At 44.0% G+C, this 15090-nt stretch overlaps 1 long non-coding RNA gene across 1 annotated transcript; it reads right to left on the reverse strand.

Moving 5' to 3' along the window:
• Positions 1 to 10543: 10543 nt before the first annotated feature.
• On the reverse strand, positions 10544 to 13421 carry LOC144097486 (uncharacterized). Its single transcript, XR_013307031.1, has 3 exons — positions 13347 to 13421; positions 12737 to 12812; positions 10544 to 10675 (listed from the first exon to the last, which is right to left on the reverse strand). It is a non-coding gene; the product is annotated as an uncharacterized LOC144097486 (long non-coding RNA).
• Between the last annotated feature and the right edge of the window lie 1669 nt (positions 13422 to 15090).

The following is a 15090-nucleotide window of genomic DNA, read 5'->3' on the forward strand; positions in this document are numbered from 1 at the left end:
GGACACTTTTCGGCTCGACCAGGTCGACATAGAACGAATCCATAGATTAAGAATACCGCACAACAACAATCACCGACCGGTTATATTTAAACTATTACACTCGAAGCAAAAGACAGCTATACTGAAAAACGGTCACAAACTAAAAGAAACGCGATTTTGTATTGACCAAGATTTTTGACAAGGCGCACTTATCACCTCGAAAAGGGCGCAAGAACACCCTTCATGTCTGCGTCACGTCTGTTTCAGAAGATACATTCTGAAGAAAAAATGTACAAACACTTCATCACTACACGCAATCCAGAATTATTAAAAAAATAAAATATGTTTCGGAATTAGTTAACTAAAGAGTTAAGGCGTGCTATAGGCTCGTATTACTACTGTAAATTTGAATCTTGCAACGCCGATATTCGAAAGTTATGGCACCAGATTAACTCCGTTATTTTACGCACACCACAGATTAGCTCTCCCGAAGAAGTACTTGTTCAAGGACAAAAAGTCAGCCGGCGCGAATGAGCAGAGGCGTTCAACCAATATTTTGTGACTCGAGAATACCAAAGCTGCTCAAACAAAACATATGAAACTCGCATCAGGCCCAGTACTAATTCTAAGTACTTAAATCCAACTACATGTTCTGAAATATTCACAGCATTTCTAAATATGAAGAAAAGCAGATGCCATGATATAGATGATTTGCAGATTCGTAATGTAAAACATGTATTGGGTATTTTAGCCCCAGTTTTAGCACATCTATTTAATCTAAGACTAGAATCCGGAGTGTTTCCAGGGCGCATGCAAACTGATAAAATTACTGCTCTGTATACGAAAGGCGATAAACTGTATTTTGAATTATAGACCAGTTTCAGTGCTGCCAATCTTTCCTAAGAGATTAGAAAAACTCATTGACACTCGTATAGCATGCTTTTGTGAGTCACACAAATTTATAACAGATTCACAGTTTGGTTTTATAAAACATAAGTCAACTGAGACCGCATTACTCAGCCTGAAAGAGTATATCTTGCAATGTTTCGAAGACAAGAAACTTGCTCTCGGTGTTTTCATAGATTTTTCGCAGGCCTTTGACTACATCAGTCATAACCGACTCTTGGCAAAACTGTTTGACTATGGTCTCAAGGGTCCTGTTCATGCACCTCTTGCGACTTATCGTGAGCACCGCTTTCAGTTTACCAATATAGCTTCCGATCCTCGGTAAAAAGTAACCGCTGGCGTTCCTCAAGGCAGCATTCTCGGGCCTCTACTTTTTAATTTATACATTATTTATATGTTAATGAATGGCCTAATGTGAAATGTGTTATGTGTGCAGATGATGTCTCAATTATTTTCTCGTCAGCCACAATTGAAGAAGGCATACACCAGGCAAGCAGAACATTGAGTACACTGCACGAATGGTCACTTGCAAATCAGTTAAAAATTTATGCAACAAAGACAAAAGCTGTTATCATCTGACCAAAAAATAAATGCATTACGACACCGTGCGATCTTATGCTTGGTTTGGAAAACATTGAGGTTGAAGAAAATATTCGGATATTAGGGGTAAATTTTAATTGTCAGCTCAGATGGAGCAATTATGTTGACGCTGTCATTAGTCAATTTTCTCGTGTCACGGGTATCATCAACAGACATCGGCACATGCTTCCATACAAAATTAAGCTTCTCCTTTATAACTCCCTATTTATGTCCTGCGTGAACTATGCTTACCTATTTTGGGGAAGAACTACAGTTGCAAATAAAAATGAAAAATATATTCTACAGAAGAAAGCTCTGTGTGCCGTACTTAATGAAGGTTATGAATTATATACATGCGATCTATTCAACCAACTCAGTGCTGTAAAAATATTTGAAATGTACCATGTTAGGCTGAATGAAAGATAAAAAAGGAAATAAAACAAAATTTAAATCACAAGAGCGATATGGCGCACCTTTCAATAAAATATACGAACTTACCCACACAGACATAGCGAATTGTGGCACGTTCCAACATGCCGCACAATGTATGGTACACATAGCCCAGCAAAAACGTTACCCCGTCTTTTAAATAAGTTTCATGCTGCAAATGTTGACGTGTCCCGAGTGTGCCGCAAAGATATACAGAGTGTATGTGCTACATTTTTGATTGTAACATGCATATTTCACTGCTTCTTTCGAATTCTTTTCATGAAATGGCGTTCTTGAAATAACCTCCGACGCACTTAGTTTGCGCGATTTTTTTTCCTTTCTGTTTGTTATAATTGCTGTTTTATCGCCTATCTTGATAGCATATGTTCCTCTTCATGTTGCCTGCTGCCCTGTGTGTAGGGGCCGAGAGCACGTCAAGCCACATATTACTGTCTTTTTTCCGTCGACCCTCTTCATGTGTACATGGGAAATAATGAATTGAAATTGAATAAATACTCTCTTGAGCTCTCTTGCTTTTCATCGCAGAGTTAGCAGTTGCGTCAGTGCAGGTGGCATAGCATTTCTTGCGGCTCCCACTGACATTCCATCTCAATGTGTTCTTTTTCAGCCCTGTATTGGTACCCGGGAACATTGATTCCATAACTTACACCTCATGGAAATTGCGCTATCCTTAGTTTTCGATACGAGATCTCAAATTCGCCTATCATACCAGCTTGAGCCTATTACACTGGTACGAACTCTCAAATTTCTGGACACCACTTCAGCAGGAAGGGGGCGACCTGAAGGGGTTTACCTATATATTCACGAGGTAATTAAGTTGATGCTGATGTGCGTGGGCCACAGACAGATATTTCCTGATGTCCGCAAACTGCACCTCAACCTCGAGCAAGACTTCGAAGTTTAATTGAGGTCCTCGCTTGGCGAGACCAACTTACTAAGGCGAGGTCTCCATCCCAATACAGGCTCGAGCATACAGAAGCGATTCGTAGCGATGCCTGCTGTAAGACTGCCCACTTCTTAAGGCGTAGGCCTCACTTACCCCATTCGCAGGCAACCTGTGTGTGTGTGAGAGTGTGCGTGTGCGTGTGTGAGTGTGAGTGTGCGTGTGCGTGTGCCTGTGTATTAGATGTTGACAGTTGGAAAACGCTCGGGGATGCGGCGCCTCTTTCGTCACCGCTTTAAGCTCAGAGAGGCGAGCGCCATCTCTATGTTGTGAGCATGGTCGTGACTGTACCACGTCCGTTTTACGACGCCTATTGGCTGCGCCTGGCACCGTGGCCCGTTTGCTGCTTACATCGATGGCTGCATAACTGGTCTAGGCTGGCTCCCGCCTCGCATCAACTGCGCAGGATGGGGTTGCTTCTTGAGCATACTGGTAAGTTCGCGTGCGCTCTACATCACGGCAAAGTTTAGCGCATCCACGACCAACGACAAGGTAGACAAGACGACACAGGCGCTTACAGGCTGCAAGCCTTTCCTTGATATAACCACCATCTTGTTTCGCCATCCAGACCACTTGAATGGAGAAATTGCTGGGGCAAATCATATCCGCATGAATGAGCCGCAGTGTGTGTGGCTGATCCTGGCAGTCTTGCATGCGCGAGAGTTTTGATATCTAGAGGCACCTGCTTGATTATATTCTATGCGCCAGCGTTAATCTTTGTTTTGTTGTTGATGTTTCGTGTCTTTCTCTTTATATGCTGCGTTTTTTAATGCAGCATATAAATGCAGCGTTCATGGCATACCCGCCCGACGCTGAAGTTTCGGCTCGTGATTTGGAGATGTGTTCTAGGGATCAAGCTCTATATCTACACGCCTACTAAAAAGAAGTCAAGTGTTCGGTATCAGCAAGCGAACGTGACGGGAACTCCTAAGCAAAACTTCTTACTGATCCGACGACACAGGCGGGGAGAAGACAAAACAGGTACAGTGTAATGGATGCGCGGAGCGGCAAACCACGTAGAATCGCTGCCAGGCGCCTTGCCGAAACGCGCGGAACTCAAGTTGCAGTCGTAATTCGTCCGCAAATCGTTCTCGACAAACCCGATGCCAAGAACGCCAGCATAGATTCCGCGCCGAAAAACCGGCAGCAAGCCGCAAGCTTCGTGGTGAACGCGCTTTGGATGCGCGCTCCCGACAAAAACGCACAAAATTTTTTGTCGCGAATCTGTCGCGCGACACAATTTTGTGTAGCAAGACAAGCTGTCTTGTGACTTCTGTCGTGCGACAGAGGTTCGTGTCGTTGGTTCTTTCGCGCGACTAAGGTGTTTGTAGTAGGTTCTGCCGCACGACAGACACCTTTCCTGTATTTTGTCGTGCGAAGAAGGACCCTGTCGCAGCATTTGTCGCGCGACAGGTTCTTGTCGCAGGTACTGTCGTGCGACAGAGAGAGTCGTTCCGCGCGACAGAGACTGCGTTACTCAACAGAGTTGCCTGTTGTGGGTTCAATGGCGCGACAGACTTCTAGCACGCCAATTTTCATGCGACAAAAGTGCCTGTCCTGCGGCCTGTTGCGCGAAAGAACAGGTTGTCGTGGGATGTGCCGTGCGACGATGCCTGTCATGGATTGTGTCGCGCGATAGATTCTTATCGTGGGATGTGTCTTACGACAGATTCCTGGCGAAGATAATCGTTTTACAGCAGAGTTCTAGAAATACTGTCATGCCGTCGTGTGACAGCAATAGGATCAAATTCACCAAAGGTGCGTTAAAACGCGTTCAATGTAGCGAGCCGCGAAGAGGCTGCGAAGTTCTCTGGTCATTTGGTGACGGGCACCGAGCGAAATGAAGTGCTAATTCATATTGGCAAGTCGAGTTTTCAACTCACTTTCCGCGATCTGGCTCTCTTTCCGAACGAGAATTGGCATAGAGAAGAGGCAATGCTCGAGCACCCACCTAATTCCCTTCTGTTGAGGAAAGTAGTGCCTGCTCGAGAGAATGCGGCTTTGAAAGCGCAGAAAGCTATAATGCACAAGCGACGTAGCCAGTGGTGTCCGCGTATCCCCACGTGCTTGCGGTGGCGGCATGTAGCCAGCCGCGACAGCGCCTGCACACCAGTCGCCGTGCGCAAGTCGAATGGTGCTACTGGAAGTCAGTGTCCTCCTGGCTGCTGTGACGTGTTCGTCAAGCCATGTAACAGAATGTACCACTATTACTACATGCACAGAAAAGGCCAAGGACACATATACGCTCGTCGTGGAAAAGAATGACGCTAATCGTCAATCAGGAAAAACTACTCGCCTTAATCATCCGGGTATCACAAAGGCAGCATGTATGTACATGCACACAGCTCTCTGTATAAGTGTTCAAAGAAACCACAATATAATTTTTCCACGTTTCAGTTTTAAGAGCGTCCGCTCTTACTACTTACGTTTGTCAAAGAAACGTCTGTCTGCAGGGAAGGTCAAATTGGCCAAGACAGTTACCACACTATATAACATGGCAACAGCGGGCGCGTAGAGCCTCAGTTGTGGCCCCTACCTTCGATTCGTTTTTACATAAGCCAGTAGAGCAGCTTTCGATGTGAAACCCCGGGCACACCTATTTGCATCAAATTTGGGGGCCGCCCGTTTGACGCAGAATGCTCGAAGTGGTGTCAACCCAGTCAAAACGCACTACAGGATTCTAAGACAGAAAATTTCTGTAGCCTTGTCGTATTTTGGGCATGTCTTGTGTAGTCTGTCTTGTCTTTTGTAGTCTTGTCTTCTGTAGTCTGTCTTGTCTTTTATAGTCTGTCTTCTGTAGTTTGTCCTCTCTTTTGTAGTCTGTCTTGACTTCTGTAGTCTGTCTTCTCTTCTGTAGTCTGTCTTGTCTTCTGTAGTTTGCCTTGTCTTCTCTAGTGTGTCTTGTGTAGTGCTCGTGCACTGTGTAACAGTCGTCACTGTCACCTGTCAATTAACACAGGATTTGTGTTCCGGAGTAGGCTATGCACAAAAATGCACAGATTGGTAATGGTCGCCTGTCAATTAACACAAGCTTTGTGCATTCCAGAGTAATTCGTGCACAAACCCACTAGAATTGAAATGAAAATGATCAATATTTATTTACTGTTTCGTGCTTTTTTTTCGAGCTCGCTGATGCATGCTGTCCAGCGTTGTCCTGGCCGCAGGTTCCTAGATACATCGCCCATGAGCCAAGAAAAATGGTTTTTGTCTTGGCTGAAAAAAACAAAAAATAGAAATCACCGCTGCTACCTGCGCAAAAAAATGTGAAAGCGTTGATGCTTCCTCGACACTGGTCGCCTTTCAAATTTGGCGCCATGGTTGTTTTGTTGACTTTGATTGGTTATCAATTAACTCTTAGTTTACCCTCATTTCATCCCAGCAACGATTTCGAGTTTTCAAATTTCCCTCCATGATCGTTCCAGCCCACTCACTGAATACCCGCCCATTCTAATCCCGCGTTCATTGCCTTTCGCTTCTCAATAATAACCTAATTGCCTCTAATTTATCATTCTTTTTCCTATCACTTGGTTAAGTATAGGACACTTATCACTGGTCACGTGATTGCTCATTTCGAGTTTTCAAACTTGGCGCCAAGCTTTGGCTTTGTCCATACTTCCAGTATTTCAAACCTGACACTACGCTGTAGCTCCACCTACTTTCAGCGTTTTCAAATTTTGCGGCACTTTTTCTCTGGCCCAGCCACTTTTTGGACATTTTTGGCTGTAAATAATTATCCGAATATGAAATTTTCTTTTCGAGCAGCATCCTCACATCATCCTCTGCCAATTACACAACCAATCGTATGACGCTATCTGTTCTGAGTTGCCCACAACTGCTGCGGACACGATCCCCAGCAACATAGCCTAGTGAACTTCTCACGTTATTCAAAATGTTGTAATACTGAACAAGGCTTATGACTGGCCGAGTTGGTACTGACTCACCTTAAAACCAGCCACAACACACAAGAAGACATGAGCTCAAGAGGCGGGACTAACAAAAATTTAATTGAAGATTTTGATTATTTGATTTGTGATGGATTAACGTCCCAAAGCGCCTCGGGCTATGAGGGACGCCGTAGTGGAGGGCTCCAGAAATTTCTACCACCTGGGGTTCATTAGCGTGCACTGACAACGCACAGTACACGGGCCTCTAAAATTTCGCCTCCATTGAAATTTGACTGGTGCGGCCAGGATCGAACCTGCGTATTTTGGGACAGCAGCCGAGCTCCATAACCACTGAGCCACTGCGGCGGCATCATTGAAGGAAAGCCGAAAAAGGAGACCCGCGAAGAGATGCAAGCGCACAATAACCCAAAGCAGTGAAAGGGCGAAGTGCAATCAAAGGTCACTGGCATACTAATGAATCATCTAAAAAAGCAAATTCCTTACGGTGAAGGTTTTCCGATGGCTTAGCCACACGTGTCCTTAGCCTTACCGATGTAGTAAGCCTCAACTATCTACCGACAGATTTATCCCTTCCATAAACCACTGATGTGTCGTGGAAATTAGGCGTGCAAAGAGACATGTCATCCTCAGATTTGCATTCACAAGATTGAGCATACAGTGCCAGATTAGAATTTGCCTTCCCCCTATAGAGTGAAAGTGCTCAGTCAAGTGCAAATTCAAATATCTGCCTGTCTGCCCATATTAGTTGCAGCCATAGGCAGTGGAACGCAATAAACACCATTACTTTTGCAAGTGGTGAACCTTTTTTTGTGACACTGTCCATTGTGGACAAGTACCCAGTTTTAACAAGCCTTTTTAATGGCGGCGCAAAGGCCTCCTGTCTTGCACTTCGCTGTTAAGACAACAGCAGCATTACGCTTTCCTGCGACTTCTTTGAGACTGTGAAATACTGTGGAGGTAAGGTGTATCAGCATCATCGGAGTATGTGCTCCTTACCCTCAAGCGAGTGAAAGCATACTATGACAGGTTGTTGAGATGGGCAAGTGGGAACCCAGCTGCTTTGAAACCTGCTACAAGAATGCGTCCTCAGCAGTTATGGCATGACTTATCTAAAGCTGATGTCATGTACACGATTGCACACCCATCAAGTGTTTCCATCTTTACTGACCTTAACCAGCGACAAATACACCTCTTCACCATCCTCCCCAACAACGAGTGGTCCAACTCGTAGCTAAAAAGAGCCTTCCCCGATCTTTAGCTGTAGCCCCGACAAACATATTCGTCCACAAAGCGCAAGTCTGCATCAAGAAACTGCTAACGATTCTGCTTAGACAATTCTGATGTAAAAGACAGGCCTTGACTGCATGCCTTAAAGACTCCTAAAACATCTTGTGCCAACTTAGCTGAGCCTTCTATGTCCAGAAATATTACAGTCATGAACATAACGAAATGCTACTATGCCAAGGTCTTCCAAACAGGGCTCTAATGCCTTATTGACTTTAGACAAAAAAATGTTGCTGAGCAAAGGTACGACCTGCGTGTAAATACCGCCCTGCCAACTGACAAATGCGGATTTGCAGTAAAAGGAAAACAGCCCCAAGAACCCAGCAACCTAAATCACGCAATCATCTGTAAAATCATGTTCATTGTTCACCCTGATGCAGTTTGCACATACCTCAGAGGTCTATCATGTGACAATGAATAGTGCAGGCCCTCCATGTCGATGCTCACTGCAGAGCACCTGCCCAGGTTGCTGTCCACAAGAAACTAGAACTCCACAGAACTCCACTTTTGTGAGTTGGCAAGGCGGTATTTACATCAGAAATCAGGCATATGCAGAGGGTCCCAGGTTGCACTGTTGCTCCGCGACATTCTTCTGTCCAGAGTCGATACCGCATCAAAGCCCTGTTTTGAAGGCCTCGGCATAGTAGCATTTCGTTATGTTGATAGCTACCTAATTTTTTTTGCACAGGGAGGGCTCAGATAAGTTGGCACAAGTCGTTTTAGAAATCTTTAGGCGTGTGGTCAAAGCCTATCTTTTAGGTCTGAATTTCACTAAGAATAACCGTTTGTAGCTTCTTGACTTAGACCTGCGCTTTGTGGACGACCACATATGTTGGCGCCAAAGCCAAAGATCAGGAAGCCTCTTAGCTACGAGTTGAACCATTCGAGGCTGGTGAAGGACAGGTTGGCAATCACATGCATCACGACTGCTTTATGGAAGTCATGCCATCACAGTGTTTAGAATGCCAATGGCAACTGGGTTCCCACTTTCTCATCTTGCGCACCTGTCAGTGTGTGTTTTTACTCTCTCGAGGGAACGGAACACCATTCACATGATGCTGACGTAGTTGAGCAGCACAAAAAGACGGGCTCTATACCTTACCTTCACGCCATTTCGCACCATCCCAAGAAAGTTGCACCAAAGTATGATGTTGCTGTTGTCTTGACCGCTAAAAGTAAGGTAGGAGCCCTTTGCTTCTTCGTCCAAACTAGGCTTGATACAACTACGGGTAATCGTCCGCTATGCACAGTGGCAGATAAAAAATGTTCACCACTTGCAAAAGTAAACCGGTTTTTTGCATTCCACTGCCTCGTAGCTGAAACTACTATGGGCAGACAAGCAGATATCTGAATGTGCGCCTGGCTGAGAGCACTTTCACTGTATAGAGAGGAAGGTGAATTTTCACCTGACACTGCACGTTCAATCTCGTGAATGCAATCGGAGGACGACCTTTCTCTTTGCACGCCTGATTTCTGCGGCACATAAGTGGTTTAGGGAAGTGATAAATCTGTCCTGATATAGTTGAGGCTTACTACATCAGTAAGGCTAAAAACAAGTGCCTGGCTAAACCGTCTGTGAACCTTCACTCTAAGGAATTAGTTTTTTAGATGGTTTACTAGTACGTCAGTGCCTTAGGATTTTTTGCCCTCTCACTGCTTTGGGGTCTTGCGTGCTTGAATCTCTTTACAGGTCTTCTTTTGCCACTTTCCTTCAATGAAATTTCAGTTGTTAGACCAGCCTCATCTTGTGCTCATCTCTTCTCCTGTTTTGTGTCTTCCGGCTGGTTTTAAGATGTAATGCTGAATGCCGAAAGAAAGCCATTTTAGAGTCAAGTGCACTTATAATGGCCACAGCTATAATGAATGTTCATTTATTACAAAATATAGTGCTTACTTCATTAATTTATGCATGAAGTATATGACACTGCATCAAAATAAAAAAAGGACTAAGCCTCTAACCCTCATGGCCAAACTGCAGTTACAGCAAACAAAAGGACACCATAAATAATAATAATAATAATTGGTTTTTTGGGGAAAGGAAATGGCGCAGTATCTGTCTCATATATCGCTGGACACCTGAACCGCGCCCCACATGCAAAAGCTTGCAGTACAGGCCAATGCACAAATAAGATCAGATTACTTCCCAAACTGCATGACACTGCCACGCAAAGTAAAGATTGTGACAGGCAACAAAGGAGCAACAAAAAAGCAAACTGTAGGTAGCAGCCAATCTCATGCAGACAAGCTACAAGGTCAGGCCAACATAGACGTGGAAGAAATTTGAAAAAAAAGCCACAACAAGCACATAATAATTTTTAAGGTTTTCACAGCCCTTTAAATGGCAAATACTTTCCTGAAAAAACATAACAGAAGCGTCAATTTTTTGTCGGCAATCAATTTTTTTCATGTACTTCATTATTCTTGAAGCATGGGCGGGCATAGAGTAGTCAGATTAGTGCATGCGTTCCTAAGCAATGCCATGCCAAAAACTGTACTTACAGAAAAAGCTTGCCTTACTGAGTGAACACCACTGGCCATCCACTAATTTCCCAGCCTGCTCCAGGTCACTGGCAAAAATCGTGCGCAACTTGGTGGCTTGCACAACTTCCATGCAACTCTTGGTCTTTAGCTGGAAAAAAACTGAGGGATCAGTGAGATACAAAATTTTACATGCATTGCTTTGTTTCAATGACCGACTAAGAAAGAAACAGCAGTTTCTGTGAGCGCAACTATTTTTTCACACTAGCTTTCTACAGTAAACCATGTTTATCGCGACATAATTCACATTGACTTGCTGCACGGCCCCAGTACTACTGTGTATAGCTCTATGGTTTCAAATGCTTGTTAGCTCTGAGCCCTTGGGTTTGCACTCGTTAATGCAGAAAACCTCGGAAAGGGCAACCAGAGCTTCGAGCTTTAAGCCATAGGTATTCAGAAGCTCAGTGGTCTGTGGGAGAACTTTTGGCTGGGTGACACAGTAGCAAATGCTTCTCCAGCTACTTTCACTCCACTGCAAAAAACTCGCACAGCAGAGACCTGTCCTCCATTTTGCATTGCAGAAACAATGACTGAAATTCAAAGCACGCATACTAAATGCACACCTACCTTCCAACACAGCTTCATAATAATGGGTATAATTATTGGAATGAAATACCAGTCAGTACATGTAGTTTTCAGTTTATCCAAAAATTATAAGCAACCGACAAACAATAAACATTAAAAGAGAAATAAAATAACCAGAATTGTTTAAAAAATCTGTCAGAAGAATTATGTGACATCCACTACACTCCAGCAGTTCTTCGCATATGTGCACCTTCAAACCACACTTTCTTACAGGCACATTTACACAGAAATTGGGTTGAACCTGATCTTTAAGAATCTTTTTTGGTGCAACAGTAGGAAGAAGCCAGGTTTTACCCAAAAACGAAGCACCCTACACATTGCATCACAAGCCCAGATGGTGCGCTTGAGTCTCCTCTTATGCTTATGCAAGAAACAGGAACAGAGATATCTTGACTAAATCAAAAAAAGAGGAAGTGCAGTGCATGTGTAATGCAGAGAAGATATAAGCAATACCACAATAAAACACTGGGAGGATTCCAAGAGTAGGTGAATGCATGAATGGGTGGCAATCAGGTGGCTAAATGAGATTAGGAAATTTAAGGAAAAAGGGTGGTAGCATGTGGCACAGGAGACAGTTACCTAAAATGAACTAGAGAACCATTGTTCTGCACTAATTTTAACAGCACATTCACACGACAGACAAAATAACTAACTCCAGGAACAGACTGAGCATCATGCAACTCAATGTCAATCACCATTGCAAATGGCACCAGCACCGCAGACTGCACATGAGGAAAAGTAGACATATTTTTGCTCTCAACTTTGAGCAGCAGTCAGCTGTGCTTTTAGGAGCAAAGCTCTAAAGTACGGCAACATTGGCGCTTTGTTTTCCTGACATGAGGGTGCTTGTGAGCATGCAAGTCCCATGTTTGTTTTGCACCAAATGTGTTAATTGCGAGGTATGTTTAACTAAAGAGGGGCATCTAACATGGGCATCAGCTCTTCATTACTTCCCTTCTATATCCCTTTTTTATATCACGGTTCAAGTGTCCACCAAAATGTGAGACAGTTACCGTTACATTTCCTTGAATTTTCCTTCAACTAATTTCAAATTTTTCAAGTATACAGCTTTAAGAAGGTAGAGGTACAAACTGTGCAGTATAACCATATGCTATGTCAATAAACCAGCAATTAATCTGTGCTGACAGCAGCTTGCCCAGTGCATTGCAAGGATGCTATACCATACAAGGATTGGTGTCATCGTGCAATGTTACATTACTGACTGACAATTTGGTCTCTGTGTCAGAAATACTGGTATACCATCATTGTAGAGCACAATGTTTTTAAAGAAATAAATGAACATATAGGTCCTTTTCGAGGACACATATGCATACCAGGCAACAGGTGTGCAATGTCAAAGCACGTTTATGTTAACAGCAGCTGCGTCAAGAGCTACATCAGCCACTATATTTTGTACAAGTCTACAGTTCCGGTAATTATAAGCTGAGGTACTGCTGTGAAGTGCATGTAGAGTTTCATGCATTTCTAAACCTAGCTGCAAGCCTATATTGAAAATATTTTTCTAAATAGGCAGCTATGATATGCATCACTGAAAAAGAATAACTACCATGAACGGATCAAGAGGGATGACACAGCCGAAGGCAGGAAGCACGCATGGCCCAATAGATGCTGGCCGCTGGCAACTGCAAATAAATATATCCAGAGCAACAGGTGTCAGTGGCTGTAGCCATGTCATGAATGACAAGAGAGGAAATCGTCTACTGCTTTAAAAACTAAACTTAGACGTAATATAAGTAAATAAAAAACCAATGAGCTAGCCCATGACAAAACAAATGAACAGATTTTATGTAATGCACCCATATACACTCTTTGAGAAGAGCCACAATGACTGTTATAACCACACTGAAAGATGAGCTGGCTGAAATACTGCACACCAATTTGAATATAGGATGTGCAGGTTTTCATTAATTCCTATCATGGTTCCTCGCACCAATGTCTAGGTATTAAATTGAAAGTTGCAACCAGTCTGCCTTGGTTAAATGAGAAGAAAGAATGGAAAAAAGCATGCCTTCACTAGCAAGAAGCTTGATATCTCACAGCACAGCTTGGCATCATAGAAAAATTGCTAGCGCATTTAACAAATCTGCATACAATTAAAAACTGCACAAATGTGTCGACTGGCAATGCAAGCAAAGGCAAGAGAAACAAAAAAATACCAAAGAACACTCGTGAGTGCGGCGAAGGGAGGTCTGTGGGTAGGATCCCGTGCCTGGGAAGAGTTCAGAGCTCGGAGAATAGCCGGCAGCACAGCTGATGGCACGCAACCAAGAATAAATAACAAAGCGAAAATAAGTAACAAAAAAACCATCGACAATGGCGAACGACTGGAATGCGGGCCACAAAAGCGAGGGATATAGCAAAAAGGTAGAAATCCTAAATAATTGTGCAGTTGCATATCCGACAGCTCGCAGTGCTCAGAAGGAGAGGAAGCATCAACGTTTACAGCTCAGGACACGCAAGATTGATCTTTGACATAACACTGCCTCAAATCCTGTTCCACTGGGGAAGCACAGACAAGTTTACAAATGACAAGGCGATGAATATGAACTAGCCTTTCGCATGCGATCACTGTCTCAAAATTTAGTATGACGCATATTAAGGCACAAGCACTCATCCGATGAGTACTAACCCTGAGCAAAATAGTGCGGTGTCTGATCGCAGCTGGCCTAGCGCGAGCGCTCCGCCGCGCGGCACTTCTCGCTCATCGTCTTCTACGCAGTGCAAATCCATGCTTTTGCACCGAGTGTCGAAGCGCTAGCAAGCGAAAGCGTAACTCTGTTGTGATATCTGGTGCGATTTTATTTACCACGGCACGCGAGTAATAAATGCACATAAAGACAATGAGAACAACACTTGTCATGCAAGATATAGGCCCTGCTTTTTTGGTGCCGCATTATAGCTGCGGCAACCGCAGGCGGACTGCCTCCACTCACATCCCTATATAGCCGCATACAAATAGCGCGTGTGAATAGAGATCATCAGCAAAGAAACGCAGAGCGGGACTCACCGGCCATGCGATTCATCCAGGCTTAGTAAAACGGCGCAGGAGTCTTCGTTCCCCTAACAGATGAAAAGTCGTCGCAGCACTCTTCATGGCGTACCCGTTGAAACTCGCCAATGTTGACAGGCCGAAATCCTGGTCGTTGGCTTCCAAAACACACTCCTGCTCACCTTCCTATTGAATGAGTTCTTCACACGTGTCCGCCGTACAAGTACTCAAGCAATGCCTCAAAGAGGCAAATAATACAAAACACGACTTGTCGGTTGCGCTGCAATGGCGCTGACGGCTGCGCTTTCGTGTCGGTGAAAAATGACAACCGACAAAAAAAATTTGTTTTTTCAACCATGAATACTTATATTATCTTCACAACAAAGACACTGCATTTATTTTAAATTATTTTTAGATTATTTAAGAATACTAAAGCGCTTTCAGTTACTTTTTCTGACATGTCGTTTGTAGAAGCTGCGATCCTGTGATCCCCTGAAGTGACTCGGATGCCCTAGCAGACGACGGAGCAGACGACGGTGTTGACAGAATGCAATTTCGTTTAATGCCAGATAAAATCACTAAGTTGCGACAAAAACAGCGAAGAAAAGCGCCGTATCTCAAGCTGGCGAATATCGTGGATAAGTTGAACGCAATTGGCACGATGGAGAGTAGCTGCGATGCATTAATTTGCGCGACACTGGCATGCTCAACGGCGATCATGAAACTTAACAGCTTAATCGGTGACCAGTACAAGAGGAGTGCTTTGATATCAACTGCGTTACGAAACTACGTCGATACTTGCGTCTCACTTTAGCTAATATGCAAGAGTGGCTAGCACTCACCGCATCCTGATCGCGTGTAGCTTAACAAGCAAGAGCCCACTAGCGCATCGAAGCAGGCGTGTTTTCGAG

Source organism: Amblyomma americanum, chromosome 7, assembly GCF_052857255.1.
Source record: "Amblyomma americanum isolate KBUSLIRL-KWMA chromosome 7, ASM5285725v1, whole genome shotgun sequence".
Classification (NCBI taxonomy): domain Eukaryota; kingdom Metazoa; phylum Arthropoda; class Arachnida; order Ixodida; family Ixodidae; genus Amblyomma; species Amblyomma americanum.